The sequence below is a fragment of the Amblyomma mixtum genome, chromosome 5, assembly GCF_055824585.1.
Source record: "Amblyomma mixtum isolate Tamu chromosome 5, ASM5582458v1, whole genome shotgun sequence".
Lineage (NCBI taxonomy): Eukaryota > Metazoa > Arthropoda > Arachnida > Ixodida > Ixodidae > Amblyomma > Amblyomma mixtum.
The window spans coordinates 195,159,877-195,182,261 of record NC_143016.1 but is presented as its reverse complement, the minus strand read 5'-3'; the positions used below and the strand labels follow the sequence as shown (position 1 = coordinate 195,182,261).

Here is a 22,385-nt window from a genome sequence, read left to right as displayed (position 1 = left end):
TTCACAGCGCAGCTCATGCACGAGGTATTCAAGTTGAGCCATACCAGCCATCGCAAAACTACTGCCTACCACCCGCAGTCCAATGGGCTCACCGAGAGACTCAACAAAACTATAGCAGACATGCTCGCTATGTACGTAGACGTCCAGCACAAGACTTGGGACGAGATCCTTCCATACGTGACTTTCGCATACAATACGGCACTACAAGAAACCACTCACTTTACGCCATTTCGCCTTGTTTATGGGCGCGATGTGCACACCATGTTGGATGCCATGTTTCCATGCACTACTGACGACCGGGCGCCCACGCCACACGCCGAAGAATTTCTCCAAAACGCGGAGGAAGCCCGCCAACTCGTCCGCATGCACATCAGGAGGCAACAGGGCCCAGATGCACGCCGCTACAACCAGCGACACCGCCACGTCGAGTACCAACCGGACGACCAAGTGTGGGTGTGGACCCCTGTCCGTCGCCCAGGCATGTCGGAAAAACTCCTATGCCGCTACTTCGGCCCATACAGAGTGTCGCGTCGCATAACAGATGTGACTTATGAAGTTCTGCCCGACGGTTCTGTCCACAGTGCGCGCCGTCGACCCCAGCCAGAAGTAGTGCACGTACTGCGTATGAAGCCCTTTTTCACGCACTGACAGCGCTTGCACAGTTGTTTCGGTTTTTTTGTTTTCGCACAGGCCCGTTTTCCCCCTGTCATTTTGCCCCTTCGATTGTTGTTCCCCTACTTCCTTCAGTTAGCTCGTGGCGTCGTAGTGGTTTTCCGTATTTCCATTCTTTTTTTCCGGGAGGGGGAGTAATGCCACCAGGTGGCCCCTGGTGGCATCAGAAGAAAGAGAGGTGAGAGTTGGCTCACGCGCCCTGAGGGCTGATTCTGTTAGCGCTGCTGGCGAACGGTGTCTCCTGCCTTGGTTCCGTGACATAATCGACGTCAAGACCAACACGCCGTCAAACCATGCGCTAGCAAAGCGTATCAGCCAGATATGCGAGCTCTTTTGCCAGCAATGATACAGAGGGGGTACTAACACAATAATCTTTCAAAAGTGATACCCATTCCGCTTCTATGATTTCTCGTGTCAACCGGTTATTGTGCACTTTTAAAACAATGCATTGTTCAAGAAGCGGTATGCAGTGACACCCACGGCAGTGGGCTGACAACCCTTTTCCACGCATATCATCTACGTCACGCCCATGCTCTCGAGGCCTATCATTCAGGCATCTGCCGGTTTGCCCTACATACTGCTTGCCACAGGAAAGAAGAATCTGATAAATGACATTTTAAATACAATTGACAAACTTTTTCCTGTTTTTTTCAAAAAGCAGTATGCAGTGACACGAACGGCAGTGGGCTGACAACCCTTAGTCGCTTTGGGACGTTAAACCCCATAAACCAAACCAAACCTTTTCCACGCAATTCATTCATTCATTCATTCATTCATTCATTCATTCATTCATTCATTCATTCATTCATTCATTCATTCATTCATTCATTCATTCATTCATTCATTCATTCATTCATTCATTCATTCATTTTATTTGTTTTTCACAACATGACGTACACATTGTGAAAGGGGCCAAGAAGAAAAGCCGTTCCTTTACGGCTTGAAAAAAAATCTTGGTCCCCCTTGGCATTGACAGCAACGAAGCAACACAATCCAGAAACAAATGTAAAGAACAAAATGTACAGATATATACCGAAACAAACAAAATTATAACTTGGCATTTTTATGAAAGATATGGCGACAAGCTCATGGAACGGTCGGGAAATAAAGACATGCAGTTATAATGAAACAGTGGCTAAATATCTGTACAAGGTGTTTTGTTTATGAAATGTGTGGTGTGTATTAGGGACATGCAAATTAATCAAACAACGCCTTCAGGTTCCGGAAATTTAGTCCTAAAATATCTGTTTCCGCTTTAATATGTTCATTTAGTAATCGAGGCAGGTTATTCCTAAGACTCTGAAACCCATAGTTCGTACGGCATTTTGGCACTTTCCAACGGCCTGTTGTCCTCGTATTATAGGCCGCGTTGCCTATTAATTCTAAGTTCGATATGTCCAAAAACAGCCTTTGATTTTCCTTGATGCTGAGTTTATATTCGCGTAGGAGTTTATAATGATACATTTTAGTTATTGGAATGACCTTAAGATTTCTGAAGATAAGTTTACTTGAGTAAAACTTAGGCAAATTATTAATGATCCGTAAAACCTTTTTTTGCATCCTTAAAAGACTACTGAGGTTTTTGTCGGTCGTTGTGCCCCAGACTAAATGAGAATAGTTCATGTAGGACGAAAATAAGGCATAATAAATGGCTAGTTTTGCAGACATTGGAAAGACATAGCGATTTCGACTGAGTATACCTGTTATGGAACATAATTTCTGCAAAATATGGTTTACGTGGTCATCCCATTGCAACGTCTTGGAAAAGAAAACGCCCAATACCTTTATTATTTCGACCACCTCAATCCTTGTACCTCTAAACAGAAGATCGTAATCGGTAGATAGCTGCTTACCCTTGGGGTGAAAAATTACTGCTTTTGTTTTTTTTGTATTGATATTCAGTTGATTACTGTCTGTCCAAGCTTCCAACTTTTTAAAGGCTATGTTTCCTTTAACGAACGCGTCAGCACAAGAGGATGAAGGCACAAATATACTAGTGTCGTCTGCATATATAACAAACTTCAGGTCAGATGATATACATACTATATCATTAATGTATAAATTAAAGAGTAAGGGACCAAGAATACTTCCTTGAGGTATGCCTGCGACTATTGCTTTCTCATTAGATATTAAATGGCTTACTTGAACAAATTGTTTTCTGTGAGAGAGATAACTAATTAACATATTAAGTGCATGTCCTCTGATACCGTAGTGATGTAATTTATCAAAAAGAATAGAGTGATTAATGTTGTCAAAAGCCTGCGTAAAGTCAACAAAAATCCCCAGAACGTAGTTCTTATCCTCGAAGTTTTGCAAAATGTATTCTTTTTGATCAAGAAGTGCCAGTTCTGTGGACCGATGTTTTTGGAAGCCATACTGCGATTTTGTGATTATATCATATTTGTGGCAGAAACGTGAAAGTTGTTTGAATAGGATTTTTTCCAGACCTTTAGAAAACACAGGCAATGTTGATATGGGGCGGTAGTTCGAAACTTCTCGGTTATCACCTTTTTTTTTGTATAGCGGAATCACTCGAGCCACTTGCATTTTTGTTGGATAAACTGCAGTTGAAAGGCAAAGATTATATATGTAGGTTAGCATGGGACTTATAACGTCAAGGACATATTTCACTGGACTAATTTGCACATCGTCATCGTCGCAGCTACGCGAATTTTTCAAATTTGCAAACACAGAGCAAACTTCTTGAATGTCGGTTGGTTCTAAGAAAAAAGTATTATTGTTAGCTATACCTTGCATTGTGTTGTTTCCTGAAGGGCGTGCAGTCACATTCCTGTTAACAAAGAACTCGTTAATAGCATTAACCATTGCGTCCCCTCTCAGCGTTTTTCCGTCATGTATAATCTCTACTACGGAATCTTTTTCCTGCCCACGTCCCATAAGAGCATTCATTTTACTCCATAATTCACTCATTCGACCTGAGCACTTAGAAAAGTAACGAAAGTAGTAGGCGTCCCTGCACTTTTTCAGTTCTTTATTTAAAACATTACGGAAATGTTTAAAAGCTAGAAGGTCCGCCTCATTACGGGAATTCATAAATTTTTTGAAAAGTCGATCTTTTTTATGGATTTTTTTATGAAGCTGACGGGTCATCCAAGGTTTTTTATAATTTTTGTTTTTTACACGTTCCTTACGAATGAAATGCTTTTTATAGATACATAAGAAACGACCCATAAACGCTTCATATGCAGCATTTGCATCAGCAATGTTCCGGATGTAGTCCCAGCTTGTGGTTTCTAACTCTGTACGGAAAGAGTCTAGTGTTTTCTGTGAAATCAACTGAGAAAACATCGCAGGGCTCTCTGTTGTATTAAACGGATTAGTGTCAACCTTACAACATATTGCCATATGGTCACTAATGGAACAGGGAAGAATAGCTGTAGTGATGGACCCTATATCATAATTAGCTAGGAACAAATCTATAGTAGTTTCTGAAGTAGGTGTCAACCGAGTAGCCATATTTATAAGGTTAGAGCAGGCATTGCTACTAAGCAGATTTTCAAATTCAACTTTTCTGGAGGTATTACATGACATGTCAATATTAAAATCACCGCCAATAATGACATTATATTGATTTTCATTTACAAATGTTAACATATTGTCCAGGAACTCAAAAAAATCACACACATTGCCATCTGGAGGACGGTAGCATGCTGCAATAACGATATCTTTTGCCTGCACACACACAATTTCATAACTATCTGTAACAGCAGAGAAGTCTGCCAATGAACGGGCTTGTAAGGAGTTTTCTACAAGAAGAGATACGCCCCCACCACGGCGCTTGGTTCTATGAACATAAAATGTTTTCATGTTAGGAAGGTAAAACGCATCCGTTTGATGAGCTTGCCAGGTCTCGGTAAACATAAGTACATTGAAGCAATTCTGTATTCTATTATATAGGCACTCAAGTTGAGCAGTTTTGTTTTGTAGAGACTGAACGTTTAAATGGAAACAACGCAGGAGAGTGTCTCTATTTTCATATTCTTTGGTTAGCGCATCCAAATATATGTATCCCAAATGCGCCATTGAACTTGGAATTTAGACAGAACAAAGGCAACACAGCACAGACACAGGACTCAGGTGACCAGGTTTGAGAGATCACTTTCACATTTGATGACTACGGCGGAGTCCCCAGGCCTTCTGCGCACCAGGACCTTTCCGTTTGAGTGCCAGGCAAAGTCACAGTCATGCGATTTAGCCCATGCCTTGACAGCTACCAGGAGCGCTTTTGAACGCTTTGTCATGTTTTCTGTGATATATCTCTTTCCTTCAGAATCCCTCAGAGCTTTTCTTTTTTCCAACCATGCATCTCTTAGGTCCTGGCGCGCAAACCTCACGATCACGGCTTTTGTGTACCCGGGCTTCGCGGGCAGCCTATGAACAGCCAGAACGTCCTCCTTTACGAGTTGTTGCATGTTCAACTCGTCCGCAAGTTCATTGACTTTAGCAAGGAGGTCTTCATCTTGAGATTCCGCTAGACCATGTATTTCAATGTTTAACCGCCTACTCCGCCACTCAAGATCGTCAACATCCATTTGCAGTCGCGCCAGGCCCCCAACGTCTTCCTCTCTCTCAATTCGGTCAATTCGTGCCTTAATGTCTTTTATTTCCTTTCCCTGTTGCTTTAACTTTTCTTGCACTGCATCGAACTGGTTCGATAACATCTGGATCGATTGTTCAATGCCATCTACTTTGTCTGTTAGTGGGAGAAGGGATGACAATTTCTGGTTGATCTCTAATACGAGGGACTTTAGCTCAGCGTCCTCCTTTCCAAAAGCCACGGGACCGTCCTCCCGAGCGCCACTTGGCCTGCACATTGCACATTTCCAGGACTTTTTGCTTTTTTTTAGAGTTGAACACTTCTTCAGTCATACCAGAACACTCAACAGCATGAAAATGAAATTTGCAGTCACAGCAAACTATTGAAGGCTCGTCATCACGAAGCGCCACGCGACAAGTACAGCACCGAGGCATGGCTCGCAGTTAAAGCACTGAACACTGTAGCAAGTTGGCAGCAACGGCAGCAAAAGCGCGTGATAACCGCGTGGTAAAGATAAGTGACGGTCACCAACCTGCATGTGCAGAAGAGCGGCGTTACGGACGTGATGCTCGAGCTGCCGTCGCTGCCAAAATGCGTGACGAAACACGCCCCCCTGCAGCAGTCCGGAACACAGATGTCTCTGCTGGTGGCGAAATGGTTGCCAGGAGCGGTCGCAGACGCGCCGCCGAATGGTCCGGAATGGTCCGGAACGTTGAGAACGGTGACTGGCAAACAAATTCACTGTGCAGTCTTCGGCAGAAAAGGCTTGCAAAAGCACGAAGGTGGGTAGGCAGCCGCAAGAATTTCCGGCTGGCACCGTTCAACCTGCATGTGCAGAAGAGCGGCGTTACGGACGTGATGCTCGAGCTGCCGTCGCTGCCAAAATGCGTGACGAAACACGCCCCCCTGCAGCAGTCCGGAACACAGATGTCTCTGCTGGTGGCGAAATGGTTGCCAGGAGCGGTCGCAGACGCGCCGCCGAATGGTCCGGAATGGTCCGGAACGTTGAGAACGGTGACTGGCAAACAAATTCACTGTGCAGTCTTCGGCAGAAAAGGCTTGCAAAAGCACGAAGGTGGGTAGGCAGCCGCAAGAATTTCCGGCTGGCACCGATCAACCTGCATGTGCAGAAGAGCGGCGTTACGGACGTGATGCTCGAGCTGCCGTCGCTGCCAAAATGCGTGACGAAACACGCCCCCCTGCAGCAGTCCGGAACACAGATGTCTCTGCTGGTGGCGAAATGGTTGCCAGGAGCGGTCGCAGACGCGCCGCCGAATGGTCCGGAATGGTCCGGAACGTTGAGAACGGTGACTGGCAAACAAAATCACTGTCCAGTCTTCGGCAGAAAAGGCTTGCAAAAGCACGAAGGTGGGTAGGCAGCCGCAAGAATTTCCGGCTGGCACCGATCAACCTGCATGTGCAGAAGAGCGGCGTTACGGACGTGATGCTCGAGCTGCCGTCGCTGCCAAAATCATCTACGTCACGCCCATGCTCTCGAAGCCTATCATTCAGGCATCTGCCGGTTTGCCCCTACATACTGCTTGACACAGGAAAGAGGAATCTGATAAATGACATTTTCAATGCTATTGACAAACTTTTTCCTATGTTTTTTCGTACAACCAACACCCTTTTTAGATTTTTAGAACCACTCTGGCTCCCGAACGTTGTGCTATTTTTTTGAGATTATGAGAAAGCTTATGAAAATAAGGAATGACGGCAACTTTTCCTTTCTTACTCATGGCTTCTTGGTTATCCTGGCCTTTTTTATTGCAGACTTTCTTTAAAACACCTTCCGCCACAGACACTAGGACATGGGAAGGGTATCCAACATTCTCAAGCCTCTTACTATGCTGAGAAAAACTTTCATGCATGAGTGCGGACAAGACTTCTTCGAACAATTAAAAAATGAAAGGCTAGCAACAGATCTTTTTACGAGCTTAGAATGGGCTGAATGAAAAGGTAACAATGGTTTTTTGCCACGAGGTTTGAACATCCAGCACATCCGGTCATGATGCATTGTGATGCTGATGTCAAGGAATTGAATAACCCCGTTTTCAGGTAGTTCAAACGTTAGTTCAAGAGGACTAAAGTGGTTACGAAAAAGAGTGAGAACATTAAGAACGTCATCCATAAAGGAACTGTCATTACTGTTAAGTACAAAGTACAAGAAGTAGCATCGGTCATACTTAGCCTAAAAAATAGCAGTTGTCGAGATATTGACGGCATCCAGATAAAGCCCATAAAATATGTTGCCGAAATTATTGCTCCAGCTGTGGCAAATATTTTTAATGTTTGTTTAGCTACATCAGTATTCCCAGAAAAAATGCAGATTGCTAAAATAACTGTTTTAAATGACTTGGGTAATTATAGACCCATCTCTGTGCTGCCTGTTTTTTCTAAAGCATTGGAGAAAATTCTGAAGTCTAGGGTTCGACGGAATCCCGTCTGGCGAGGAAAATTCATACTGACGAAGAAAACGTACACTCGCCAAGGTTCAAAGAAAATAAGAAAGAATTGACGTTTCGGCGCCCGTACGGGTGCCTTGATCACAAAGAAGCGAAGGACGGGCAGGTGAGCTGTATATGGGCGGTTTTTTGAAGGGTGCGCAGGTATATCTCTGGGAGATTTCCACGGGTCCGGTTAACCGTGTTTGGCGTGGATTGAATGCACAATGATTCTATGAGGATTTGCAATGATTGCAAAGGAAAAATCATTACCAAAACGCCTTCTCATAGAACCATTGTGCATTCAATCCACGCGAAACACGGTTAACCGGACCCGTGGAAATCTCCCAGAGATATACCTGCGCACCCTTCAAAAAACCGGCCATATATAGCTCACCTGCCCGTCCTTCGCTTCTTTGTGATCAAGGCACCCGTACGGGCGCCGAAACGTCAATTCTTTCTTATTTTCTTTGAACCTTGGCGAGTGTACGTTTTCTTCGTCAGACTGGAGAAAATTCTACACTCTAGACTGAATAAATTTTTAGATAAATACAACTTGCTCACACCATATCAGTTGGAATTCCGGAAAAACAAATTGACTGAACTAGCACTCTTAGAGCAAAAACAATATATTCTAACACTGTTTGAACACAAAGAGCTCGTAATAGGAATATTCATAGATTTCTCAAAGGCCTTTGACTTGGTTAATCATAAGTTACTTGTAGAGAAGCTATGGCACTACGGAATTCGGGGCCAGGCTGCAGAACTTATAAAATCATACTTGTCAAAAAGGAAGCAAACTGTCAACATAGATAATACATATTCAGAAATAAAACCAATTTATTCTGGTGTCCCACAGGGAAGCATACTTGGGCCCCTACTTTTCAACATTTACCTTAATGATATTGTGAACATTAACCCAAATGTCAGGTTCATCATATATGCCGATGATACTAGCATTTTTTTCTCCGGAAGTAACATTCATGACCTGATACAAATGTGCAACACAACAATGATCACACTGGAAAGATGGTCCCAATCAAACTATATGCGCGTGAATGAAAAAAAGACTAAAGCTGTAATATTTCGACCAAGAAACAAACCCATCACCCCACACGATAGTATTAACTTTAACTCTAGAGAAATAGATATTGTTGATCACTTCAAATGCCTAGGTGTAGTATTTTCTTCGCACATGTCTTGGGAAGATCACGCAAATCATGTTGTCCGGCAGTTAGCCAGGGTAACAGGCACGATTGGCTGCATTAGATACATTCTTCCTAAATCAATTAAACTACTTCGATATAACACACTGTTCTGTGCCCACATTAACTACTGCCAGCTTGTATGGGGCACTGCAACGTATTCCTCATTACAAAAAATTAATGTTCCGCAAAAAAAGTTTCTTCGCTACGTCTTTAATGCGGACTATGGAGCACCCAGCAAAGCGTTCTTTCTTGAAACTGGTATAATCAAAATCTTTGATTTATATCAATATCGACTGAGTGTTCGTTTTAAACTAGAAACCAAAAATAACATAAGTCATATTTGACGTCTGGCAAATCTGAAAGAAAAAGAAGCGAGTTACCCTTTTAGAGAGCCTGAAACCAGCTTGGTGCCTACACCACACATAAATACTAGTAAACAGCGCCTGCAATATAGACTTCCTTCTCTTCTAAACACATACAAATCTGCCAATTTCAACTTGTTTACCTGTACTCATCGTGAGCTGCGTTGCTTATACATAGATTGTGTTACAAAATGATTTTTTTCCCTTTAAACTGCACTAAGTGGTGTGTTTTTGTTTAATTTGTATTGTTTGATTCTTGTGCTTTTGTTGTACTGCTAAAAGATACTTAACTTATGCAATGATGTTTGGATGACCATGTAAATTCACACGTATACAAGCTAGAGGTAAGATTTTTCTTGGTGTTAATAACGTGTTTTTCTCTGAATTGTTCTCTTTTGTTTTTTGTTATTTTTTTATCGTCGCCTGTCACTGCTGCCCGGTATAGGGGGCTGCGGCTCAGTCAAGCTGTCTATGACAGCTTTTTCTGCAGTTCCTCTGTCACTTTTTGAGGCAGAAATAAATTATTATTATTATTATTATAGAAAGTCGTCAACGTACCTTAATTACGTATCTTGATTACATTGGTATCTTTTACAGTATCAGAAAATGACCTGTCCAAACGGGCTAAAAACAAATCGCTGAGGATGGGTGCAATGCATGAACCTATACTAATGCCATCTTTCTGAAGATAAGGTTTCTCATCCCATACTATGAACGTTGACTTGAGATATAATTTCAAAAGTTCTATAAATCCATTGACCGAGATGCCAGAAGCATTTTGAAAAGCAATCGGCCCTTGCTGGTTGATACATTCTTGAATACAGGATAACAAAGCATCATGCGGAATAAAATAATACAGATCTTTTATGTCCACAGAGAAAGCGCATAGGCCTTGTCCCTCATGTGACTTGAAAAAAAATCTAGAACCTGCTCAGAATTACGGACTAGAAAGGGATCCTGAATGGAAAGCAGCTTTAGTTTTTCTTGTAGCCACAAGACAACCGATTTTTGCGCCAACTACCATTGTCCGATACAATAACTCAGAAAGGAACATCAGTTTTATGGGTTTTTGCATTGAAGAAAAAGTTAAGAAAGTCCTTTTTACAATCCGCGATTCTTTTTAAAACAGAACCAAAGTCTAACTTTTTCATAGTTTCTTCGCTCCAGCTTTTTTCTTTAAAATGTTTACAGTTGGATGGCAGTTAAAAACAAAGGACAGAGCTTCACACGCTTTTTCATTAAACATACCAGACGGAAACACGGCAAACCTTACTTCTTTATCCTAGCGCATGGTTTGACAGCGTGTTGGTCTTGAAGTCGATATAAAACCAGCTTTCCTTTATGAAATAAACCAGTGTTGGAAGTTAGCGCCGTGTGTTGCCTGTCTTTCTGTGTACTTGTCTCTTAGCGCTACGTTTTTAACTTTCAAATATGAAGCGCCTTTTTCGACGAGTCGATCCTGAGATGACGGAGGAGAAGAAGGTGGAGCTTCTGATGCGTGGTGCTAAAGAGGCACTTTTCGGCGGTCTGACCCGCAACCCACCGAAGACGGTCGCGGAATTCACCAGTGAAGCAGCCGCCATTGAGAGAACCTTGGAAGAACGAACCCGTCATTTTCCTCGACAGCCCCAAGTGACCTCGTCTGCCCTCTCGGATGGCACAGCGTTCAAAGGCCACCTGCGGGATGTTATCCGCGAAATTGTACGGGAAGAGCTACGTCGCCTGCTACTATCACCCAACCAGCCTCAAGTAGCGAACCTTGAGGAAATCGTACGCGAAGAAGTGCAGCAGCGCTTGGCACCCCGTCATCTTCGCCTCCAGCTGAACCTCCAGCCTTAACCTACGCCGCTGCACTACGCAGTCCTCATCCCCAACGCGAGAGCCGAAGTCCACCTCTGACTTGAACCAGCTGTTCCCGAACGCCGCCCCCCTGCCCCCGCCCCCCTGCCCCCGCCCCCCTGCCCCCGCCCGCCCAGCCTACAAACGACGCCCAAGCCCCAGGAAGTGTGAGGCCTGGAGGACTTCCAACAACCGCCCGCTGTGCTTCCATTCGGGCGAAGCCTGTCATATTCTTCGCCACTGCCCGTACAGACGCATCGGCCTGCGTGGTTTCGCCATCGACGCCCCACGGTCATTCCCCGGCCACCGACCACGGGAAATCGACGACTACCTGCACAGGGGGAGTACGTGTTGTCAAGCCGTCTTTCCCGCCTTCGCCATCCACTGCACGTTTTGCATCACCGGGTCGCAGCTACGCCGCGGCTGTCCGAGGAAGGTCCTCTAGCCCACGTAGGGGAAACTAAACCAAGCAACCTGTGGAGGTCAGGTTGCTTGCCGAGGAAACGACGAAGATCCTCCAGCGGCCACGCCGTATGAAGACGTCGCATCCACTACGCCGACGCCGCATACAATGGCAACCTCAACGACGACGCGAACCACCTTCAAAACGACGTCGTCATCAGGAAAAGCTTCGACCACAGGCCCCACCCACAATTCACATATCCGACAAAGCCGTGACTCGACGCCGAAGACGACGTGCAACTCCAGAGCCAGGACATCCGACTTAGAAGCCGTTATCGACGGCCGGAAAGTCACCGCTCTAGTCGACACAGGAGCCGATTATTCGGTGACGAGCGGACCATTCGCTGCCCAGCTGAGGAAAGTAACGATCGCTTGGGACGGCCCAAAAATTCGCACCGCAGGGGCCACCTCATTACGCCATCAGGACGATGCACAGCGCGAGTGACTCTCAAGAGACATACCTATCCCGCGACCTTCTTAGTGATACGGCAATGTTCGCGCGAAGTGATCTTGGGCATAGATTTCCTTAATGAGCATCAGGCGATCATCGACCTGCGATCCAAGATGATCACACTTTCCACGGACGAGGCCATCCCATCGATGAGAACTGTGGAAAATCACGTTGCACTTAGTGTCTTGGAGGAAAAAGTGGGTGTCCCACCCCGCTCAAGCGTCATCGTCACCGTAGGCTCCAAAGAAGCGAATAACATAAGCCATTATCGAGGGGAACATGCAGTTGCTTCTCGACCGAGAATCGACATCGCAAGAGGCATCGCACATTTCTGCAAAGGACAAGCCGATGTATTGATGACTAACTTCAGCGAAGAATACCGGCACGTTAAGAGAGGAACGACAATTGCTTTCCTCGACGAAATATCCGACGTACGAGACTTCTTCGCCCTCTCCGACCTATCCGAAGAAGCTTCGCCTGAGCAAGAGAACTCGCCCTCTTTCGACATAAACCCAGCCCAGCCCCGGAACCGACCAGACCAGATCCGCAATCTCCTTCGAAGCTACAGCGAGTGCTTTTCGTCATCGCTGAAGGTCCGACAAACGCCGATTGCCAAGCATCGCATTATAACCGACCAGCACGCCCGACCTCTCTGCCAGAGCCCCTACCGAGTGTCGCCTCGAGAACGGCAAGCCATCCGGGACCAAGTGGAAGAAATGCTTCGCGACGACGTCATCCAAACTTCAAAGAGCTCCTGGGCCACACCGGTTGTCCTAGTGAGAAAGAAAGACGGTGCACTTCGATTCTGCGTTGATTGCCGCCGCTTGAACAGCATCACAAAAAACGACGTCTACCCCCTCCCTCGCATCTACGACCCACTGGACCGGCTGTGCTAGAGATGTGAAAGCCTGAAAAAAACACTGGAATTTTGGAAAAAAAACCGTTTTTTTTTCGTTTTTTTCAGACGAGAAAAAATGGAAAAAAACATCGAAAATTGCACAATGCAATTTCAAGGTTTTAGGATTGCTTGCTTTCAGTTTGGGTTTTTGTTTTTGCTTTGAAAACCAACATAGCATGCATCGTTGAATGATTGGAGATCAGTTGTCATCGCCGGTGCCAGGTAGTGGTTTTAAAATGTTCGGGCTGCGAGCAAGCGGGTTGAAGGCCAGGTCACATATAAGACCCGGACATGACTTAAAAACACACTAATACTTGAACTCATGGCTGAAGTAGAACAAAATGACTGCAAATTCTACAGCGCGACACACACGGCATAAATAACATAGGCTGCTGTGCACCTAAGCGGGTTTAGCCAAATACGCCCAGCTTCTTGGCGACAGAGACTATGTAGGACGGCTACACAATAACACCTGAAACTCTGGTAATACTAAACGAGATCAAGCGTGATGGACTCGCACTGCCATCTAACAAAATGTGGAGTGACTTACGTGGAGAAATGTGGAGTGACTTATAGAGTGACTTATAGATCAGTTTTCATGTTCCCATTCTCAGTGCAATAGAACAAGAAGTTCGTTCCACAAATATGATATCTATATCTCCATATTCGCTTGAAGTGCAAATCATTATCTATCTTCTCGGTGCAATAGAACAGGAAGCTCGTTTCACAATATGACATCTATAACTGCATATGCGACTGAACTTCGGAGCATTATTATTGATCGTTGTGCCTTTGCAAATAAGTCTGTTTTTGTCACGTTTTGCAGAATTTCCAATTTTTCATGAAGAAAACCTTGAAAAAAACGGTTTTTTTCATGTCATTCAAAATATTTTGAAATTTTACATCTCTAGCTCTGCCACGCCAGGTATTTATCATCGATGGACCTCAAGAGCGGCTACTGGCAAAATGAGGTCGATGAAAGAGATCGCGAGAAGACCGCATTCATCACTCCAGATGGCCTCTTCGAGTTCAAGGTGATGACGTTTGGCCTCTGTTCCGCACCAGCCACATTTCAGCGAGTAATCGACACAGTGCTGGCAGGCCTGAAGTGGCAGATTTGTCTGGTATATTTAGATGACGTCGTTGTCTTTACCTCGAACTTTGAGGAGCACCTAAAAAGGCTTCCAATAGTACTAGACGCAAAAGAGCACCTAAAAAGGCTTCCAATAGTACTAGACGCAATCAAATCGTCCGGCCTAACCTTGAAAGCAGAGAAGTGCCACTTTGCCTATGAAGAGCTGCTGTTTCTGGGCCACATTGTTAGCAAGGAGTGAGTACGCTCTGACCCGCAGAAAACAGCGGCTATCGCAATGTTTCCGCCACCGGCCGATAAGAAAGCTGTGCGCAGATTCCTCGGACTGTGCGCGTATTACCGACGATTTTTCAAGAACTTTTCGCGCATCGCCGATCCACTGACCCACCTGACAAAGGCAGATGTGCCATTCGAATGGGAAGCGCCGCATGTGGAAGCCTTCAAGGAACTTCAGCGTCGTTTACAGTCCCCACCAATTCTCGCGCACTTTGATGAAAACGCCGAGACTGAAATTCATGCGGACGGAAGTAGTGTGGGCCTAGGCACTGTCCTCATTCAGACAAATGAGGGGAGAAAGTCATCGCGTACGCTAGCCGTTCCCTGTCCAAAGGCGAAGCTAATTATACGACAACTGAGAAGGAGCGCCTTGCCATCATCTGGGATATGTCGAAATTCCGCCCCTACCTGTAAGGACGACCGTTCAAGGTGGTCAGCGATCACCACGCACTGTGCTGGCTCGCCAGTTTGAAGGACCCGTCCGGTCGCCTCGCTCGATGGAGCCTGTGGCTCCAGGAGTTTGACGTAACCGTCGTTTAAAAGTCCGGACGCAAGCACTCTGACGCCGACTGCCTGTCACGAGCCCCTGTAGATGCACCACCGCCGGACGACGATGAGGACGCCTTCCTGGGACCCATCAGCCCCAGCTCTTTTGTACAGCAGCAACGCGCGGACCCCCGACATAAAATGCCTCATCGAATAGTTGGAAGGCAAGGTTTCTTCACCCCCCGCCTCGTTCAAGCGAGTATTGTCTTCGTTCTGTTTACAGAACGATGTCCTCGTGAAGAAGAAATCTGCAGCGAACAAGACAGCCTACCTCCTTGTTGTACCTGCAATTTTGCGCGGAGAAGTTCTTCAGGCCTCACACGACGAGCCGTCAGCTGGACATGTCGGGTTTTTTCTCACCCTCCGCCTCATTCAAGACAGGTATTACTGGTCCCGACTGTCTGCCGATGTCGCACATTATGTGAAAACCTGCCGAGATTGTCAGCGACGAAAGACCCCTCCAACCCTACCAGCAGGATTTCTGAACCCCATTGAACCCCCCTCAAGGCCCTTTCAGCAGATTGGCATGGATTTGCCTGGCCCTTTCCTGAAATCAACGTCTGAAAATAAGTGTATCATTACAGCGACCCATACCTGACCCGCTACGCCGAGGCAAAAGCCCGACCGAACGGAACTGCAGCAGAAGTCGCCAAAGTTTTCGTGGAGAACATTCTTCTGCGACACGGCGACCCCGATGTGCTCATCACTGACAGAGGAACAGCATTCAAGGCGGAACTCACGCAAGGCATCCTCCATTACAGCCAAACCAGCCACCGGAGAATAACTGCATACCACCCGCAGACCAACGGACTGACCGAGCGCCCCAACAAAACCATCGCCGCGATGTGCTCGCCATGTATGTCGATGCCGAGCACAAGACCTGGGACGTCATCCTGCCTTTCGTAGTCTTCGCCTACAACACCGCAGTGCAGGAGACCACCCAGATGACGTCTTTTAGGCTCGTCCACGGCAGAGAGGCCATGACCACGCTAGACGCCATGTTGCCGAACGTTACCGAAAAAGATAACGTCGACGTCGCCGCCTACCTTCAACGCGCAGTAGAAGCCCGAAGACATGCCGGATTAAGGATCAAAGACCAGCAGCGGACCGACGCCACACGCTACAACCTACGAAGACGCAATGCGGAATACAAGCCAGGAGACCGAGTCTGTATTTGGAGGCCCATTCGCCACCGAGGATTGAGTGAAGAGCTTTTGCGCTGCTATTTCGGCCCGTACAAGGTTCTTCGTCGGCTAGGTGAATTGGACTATGAAGTCGTCCCTGACCAAATGACTGCATCCCAGCCACGCCGCGTACGACCAGAAGTAGTCCATGTCGTACGCCTAAAGCCCTATCATGCACGCTAAAGGACTGTGTTTCCTCATTCGGTGTTTATTTTTGCGCAATCCATTTTCATTGTTTATAGCCGCATTATGTTCTAAAGCATCGAGTCGATGCTTCTTTGAGAGGGGAGTAATGCCTCGAATCTTTGTGGCGTTCGTTTGTAGTGTTTGTTCATGCTTCAAGGCTGCCGACACGCCGCTTTCTCGCTTCGTTTGTGACGCAAGACGCGCCTAGATTTATCTCGATTGATCGCATCCAGACGGAGCGGACTCTACTTTGCGCCAAAATCCTCTAGTAACTTCCCAAGCTTTCTCTCGAATGTTCACTATCAGCTTTAAAAAGAGCACGGCCGACAGCGGCGGGCATTCTGCCCGACGACCGCCGAGCACGCTTGCTGCTACGCCGCCGCCGAGTGATTCAGTTCTTTGCGGGTGCAAGTCAGCCCAAATAAAAAGTTCCGTTTCGAAGACATCGTCGTTGTTTTCCTGTTCGCCGGACTGCATTGACCACTACGTGACAATATGGTACCTTTTTGCGTAACTAACTTTAATTTACTTTTTAAACAGTCTATGTCACCACACCGTCTTGGGAGGTCAACACATTTGCAGATGCGGTAGAGGCAGTTTTCTGTTCGAAACGGCCCGCCGCCGCATTTCTCCCAACGTAACCGAACGGGATAGCGGGACACAACATGCCTCCGTCGAGAGCGGTGTCCTCACCCTGAAAGCGACGCTGGTCATCGAGGAGGTGAAGATAGGGTGTCTCGATGGCCAGCGCCGCTTTCAGGGTGAGGACACCGCTTTCGACGGAGGCATGTTGTGTCCCGCTATCCCGAGTGGAAAACTATGGAAAACTTTATGGAAAACTATGATAGCTGTGCAGTCGTTATAAATATTGTCACGTTGTAGTGACGGCAGTCCAGCGGTCAGGAAGACACCAACCAGTCTTGGAAACGAAGCGTTATATTTGGGCTGACTTGCGCCCTCAAAAGAACTGAATCACTCGGCGGCAGCGTAAGCAACAAACGTGCTCGTCGGTCGTCGATCTACGAATGCCCGCTGCTCGCGGCATCGTTCAATTTAAAGCCGCCAAGGAAACTTCGAGATAACAGGTCGAGATCATCTAGAGTAATCTGGAAACACGTAGATGCAGCTGTTCATGGCTGTGAACAATCGAGATTAGACCGGTCGCTTCTCGCGTCTCGAACAAAAATGATAACACCCCTTTTCTGCGGCTTTGCGCGAACGAACGGACGCTACAATGATACGTGGCAATATCTTCCAATATTTTCACATAACACTCTTCTACACCCTGATTCCGCAATGCCTGCATGACTGCTGAGGTTTCTACTGAGTCGAATGCTTTCTCGTAATCAATGAGCGCTTTATATAGGGTTTGGTTATATTCTGCATGCGCATTTCTCTATCACCTGATTGATAGCTTGAATATAGTCTATTGTCGAGTATCCTTTACGAAAGCCTCTGCCTGACCATTTGGTTGATTGAAGTCTAAGGTTGTCCTGACCCTATTAGCGATTACCTTAGTAAATACCAAGGAGGATATATAGAATTTGCTGGAGTGGAGAGGGCGCGCTCCGGCCGAAGCCGCCTGCCGCCATCTTACCAGAGGCAAAAAGCGCGCTTGGCACCGGCTCGCGCCGCTGTTTTCCGGAGGAGTTGTTTTGCAGATTCCACCTGTTGATTCCACCAAAAACATTCAGTTTGTCTTAGATGCGTGTCACTTAATAAAGCTTGTGCGGAACTCGTTGGCAACTGTAAGCCACCGTATTGACATGGAAGGAAATCACGTGAAGTGGGCTTATATAGTGGCATTGGAGGCATTACAACGTGGCGAAGGGTTGGGGCTTGGAAACAAGCTCACAAAAGTGCACGTCCAATGGGAAAAACAAAAAATGAAAGTACGATATGCAGTACAAGCCCCGAATGCTTGAGTTGCTAACGCCTTGAACTTCTGCGAACAAGTGCTCAAACTGACACAGTTCAAGGGTGCCAGTGCAACATCTAAGTTCATTAGGCTTTTTGATCACTTGTTCGACATCATGAACTCTCAAAATCCATTTGCATGATCATACAAGGCGCCTCTTCGGAAGGAGAATGAAGGCAGCTGGAAGCTATTCTTTTCCGAGGCCCGGGCTGAGAGATCCGGCGCGACGTCCAGTTATACAGGCACTGAAGAAAACTGGGTTTGTTGGATTTTTGGTGTGCATGGCCAGCACATAAAAACTGAAAAAACTGAAAGTTTGTTCAACGATAGCATGTGAACAGTGCATCGCAGCCCTGAATTCGGATGAGCTGCCACCTTTAATTAGGCAAAAGAGCCGAGGCGGACTTATTTCACCGGCGCAAGACGTTGTTAGTCTTTGTGAAGCAGTTGAAAAGGGGCTTCGACGGCTACAGGCACAATATGATACAATTAAAATGGTGACGACAAGATTGAAACACCTCATCCTTGAAGTCCTGGGAACCTCCACAGAGAAAAAGTGGTTTCAGAAACTGGAGGACCACATCCTTGACCTTGACCCACTTGACAACCATATTTATAGTTTGTGCAAAAAAATCGCTGAAGAATATGTGAAAGTGAGAATACATCACATGGCAAAAGAACGAAACCGTGAACTGATCAAAAACAAAGTTAGACTCACTTTTGTCGAGGGTGATTGTTTTCAATCACCAGTAGGGTATTTGTCATGATGTTTTTGACCGCGTGTAAGATTTTTTCATTGATATCTACGCAGTTGAGTGTCCTCTGCACATCTGTTGGCTGCTTGTTGATTAAAAATAAACGTCTAAAACTAGAACCGCGCATGTGGAATCCTTTCGAAATGCGAGCAGCTGCATCAGCAAAGCGAAAAGGCACGAGCGCGGCTGCACTACGCTTTTCTCCATAAAATTTGTGCATTTAAACTGGTTTTTACATGCCAGTTGGCTGCTAGTTGATGGAAACGAAACGTTTATAACTGGAATCACTCGTATTCGTTGCTCCGCAAATGCAAGCAACTTCATCTGCAGCGCGGAAAAGCACGAGCGACGCAGCGAACATCTGAGCTGGCAAACTGCCTTCTACATGCCAGTTTGCCGCTGGTTGACGAAAAATAGACGTTTACAACTAGAACCACTCGTTTGCGTTGCTTTGTAAACGCGAAAAAGCGCGGCTGCGCTATGCTTTTCCCCTTAATATTTCCGTAGTTAAACTGCCTTCTTCACGCCAGTTGGCTGCTAGTTGGTGGAAAATAAACGTTTACAACTAGAGCCCACGTTTTAGTTGATTTCTGAGTGCTAGCAACTTCATGAGTAGCGCGAAAAACTAGAAGCACGGCTGCGATCCGCTGCTTTTTGCCTCTGCAGGGTGCGCTATGCCTTTTTCCTTAATACCTCTGCAGTTAAACTGCCTTCATCACGGCAGTTTGGTGCTGGTTAATAGGAAATAAGCGCTTATAACTAGAACCACTTGTTTTCATTGCTTTCTGAATGAGCGCAACTTCATCAGCAGCGCGAAAAAGCAGAAGCGCGGCCAAGCGCGGCTGCGCGCTGTGCTGCTTTCTGCCTCTGGTAAGATGGCAGAATTCTGTAGGCAGATTTCTGTAGGAGTGCCTCGGCCACAGCTGTCAACACGTGATCAGGGAATCCTGCTTTTCACAGTCTTCGGCCCAGTCAAAAACGTTAAGAGGGCTACTGCGACCCTTTCTCTAGAATCCGCACTTGCTAAGTCGTGCCCTCACATGATGCAAGAGAGCTTTCGGGGCGAGGTAGAAAGACTGCGAAAAGCAGGGTTCCCTGATCACGTGTTGACAGCTGTGACCGAGGCACTCCTACAGAAATTCAAGGGAAGGCAGAAAAAGACACGTAGAAAAGAAAGACCCGGGAATGCCAAACCAGTGGTTATGCCATACATCCACAAGGTGTCCCATAACGTAAAAAGGGTGGGCAACAAGTACGGCGTCCCGATGGTGTTCTCTGCGCCTTGTAAACTGGCTAAGATGTGCCCTAAAGTCAGCAGCAGTGGCCCTCAACATCCGGCTGTGGAACAAAACACGCTAAGCCCTTTGTCCGGTGTGCCACGGGTGTGGTCTATGAGATCCCCCTTTCTTGTGGCAAAGTGTACGTTGGCCAGACAGGGCGTTGTGTTAACGAACGTGCCAGGGAACATGAACGAAGTTTGGGAAACGCATCAGACTCATGCCTGAATCTACCCGCCCATTGCCATTCTTGCAAGGACCAAAACGATGAGAACTGTGAGCCACGGCTTGACAAAATCAAAATTCTAAGCAGGAGCAAAGACAGATTAGCTCGGGAATTATCCGAAGCATTTTTCATCAAGGCAAAAGGCGACATGTGTGTCAGCACCACTTCTGTCTCCCTGCATGCCAGCGAATTCAGATTGCTTAAAAATAAGGGACGAAATGCGTGCCGCCCTCAATAATCTACCTCTGCTGTCATCTTTGTCATCTTGGCCTTTCCTTTTGTGGTCTGTCGCAGATGCGCATGCGCTCACGGTCGTCTTTTCTTATATGTTCTGCGAAAAACGTGTTCAATAAACATAGTTGGAGTCAGCGCCCGTCCTGTCATGTCCTCTATGTATTCGTCCTAAAAGTTAGCGCTGCTTAAATTTTAACGAAAGAGAGTACAACTAGGTCTGTGCAAATGAGCAGGCATATCATTAGGAATTCCTTTTTAAATAATTTTGAAAAATATACTAATTTCCTTTTTATTGTTAACATTAACTTTGCTTTTCTAAACTCAGCAGGTATTAGCGCTAGAAGTTTTTTAGAACTTTTATCCTTTTATCTGAGGTCCACGTTTATCTTGTGGAATGATGAACGTCACCTTCAAAAAGAACGGATTTGTATCAGCTCCTGTATTGCCCCGATCTTAAGTGACCTCGTTTTGGCAAAACTTGACAAAGCCGTTATGGACAGATTAGACAATATGCAGGTTGCCAAAGTTTTTAGATACGTTGACGATTTTCTGGTTTTTATTGACAGTGACCATGATTCCTTTAAAAATCAAAGTTTTAATCCGCTTGTTCTAACTTTCGAACTGCCTTCTAACGACAAGCTTAGATTTTTTGACATTAGGATCATCTTTCACCCAGGTCATACCTGCTGGGCTTATGAGCCTCGCTATAGCAAGCCTCTCCTGCCCTTCAAATCTGCCCACTCTAAACTGGTCAAAAGAGCGATAGTTAATCTGTCCTTTGAAAATGCCCTCCGAAAATCCTGTCCGCATTTGATGTATGCAAGTTTGCAACAACAGTGCAGTAGGCTATCGCACGCTGGCTGTCCTGGTCAACTTCAGGTTTCAGTCGCGGAAAGTTTACTCAGGAAGCTGAACACTGAGCTGCATCCTTGTGCGCATGTGCCCTTAGAAAGACAGAAGAAAAAAATGGCAGTTATCCCCTACTTGCATACCATCTCTCACAACCTTAAGCGCATTGGAAATCGGATAGATGTGTCAGTTTTTTTTCTGCCCCTGAAAAGTTAAACAGCCTATGCAAGGTAAACAAAGTTCGTCCTTTGGCCAAAGAATGCACAAAGAAACATCGAATTCCGTTTGTAGAATGCAAGGTTGGCGTGGTGTACCAGATACCGCTCTCATGTGGATGACAGTTGTCGGTCAAACTGGCCGCTACCTGAATGACCGTCTCCGTGAGCATAATCGCAATGTAAGTAATAAAAACGAAAATGATGGAGAACTCGTGAAACATTGCAACGCATGTGTTAGGTGCAAGCCTTTACTAGACAAGTGTTTTTTTAGTTGGGAAAAGTAAGGACAAGCGCACTCTGGGAATTATTGAAGCAGAAAAGATCGCCAGATTGGGAAGTGCCTGTGTAAGCACTCCTTCTGTCGAACTCTCAAAAATAGAAATTGCTTACTACGCACGCAGTGAATTTGCGCATGCTTTCAATCAATCAATCAATCAATCAATCAATCAATCAATCAATCAATCAATCAATCAATCAATCAATCAATCAATCAATCAATCAATCAATCAATCAATCAATCGATCGATCGATCGATCAATCAATCAATCAATCAATCAATCAATCAATCAATCAATCAATCAATCAATCAATCAATCAATCAATCAATCAATCAATCAATCAATCAATCAATCAATCAATCAATCAATCAATCAATCAATCAATCAATCAATCAATCAATCAATCAATCAATCAATCAATCAATCAATCAATCAATCAATCAATCAATCA

The 22,385-nt window shown here is 45.8% G+C and overlaps 1 pseudogene; it reads left to right on the top strand.

Annotated features, from left to right (window-relative positions):
- The window catches only part of LOC149345334 (uncharacterized), a 50,279-nt pseudogene that overhangs the window by 4,718 nt on the left and 23,176 nt on the right, over positions 1–22,385 (top strand).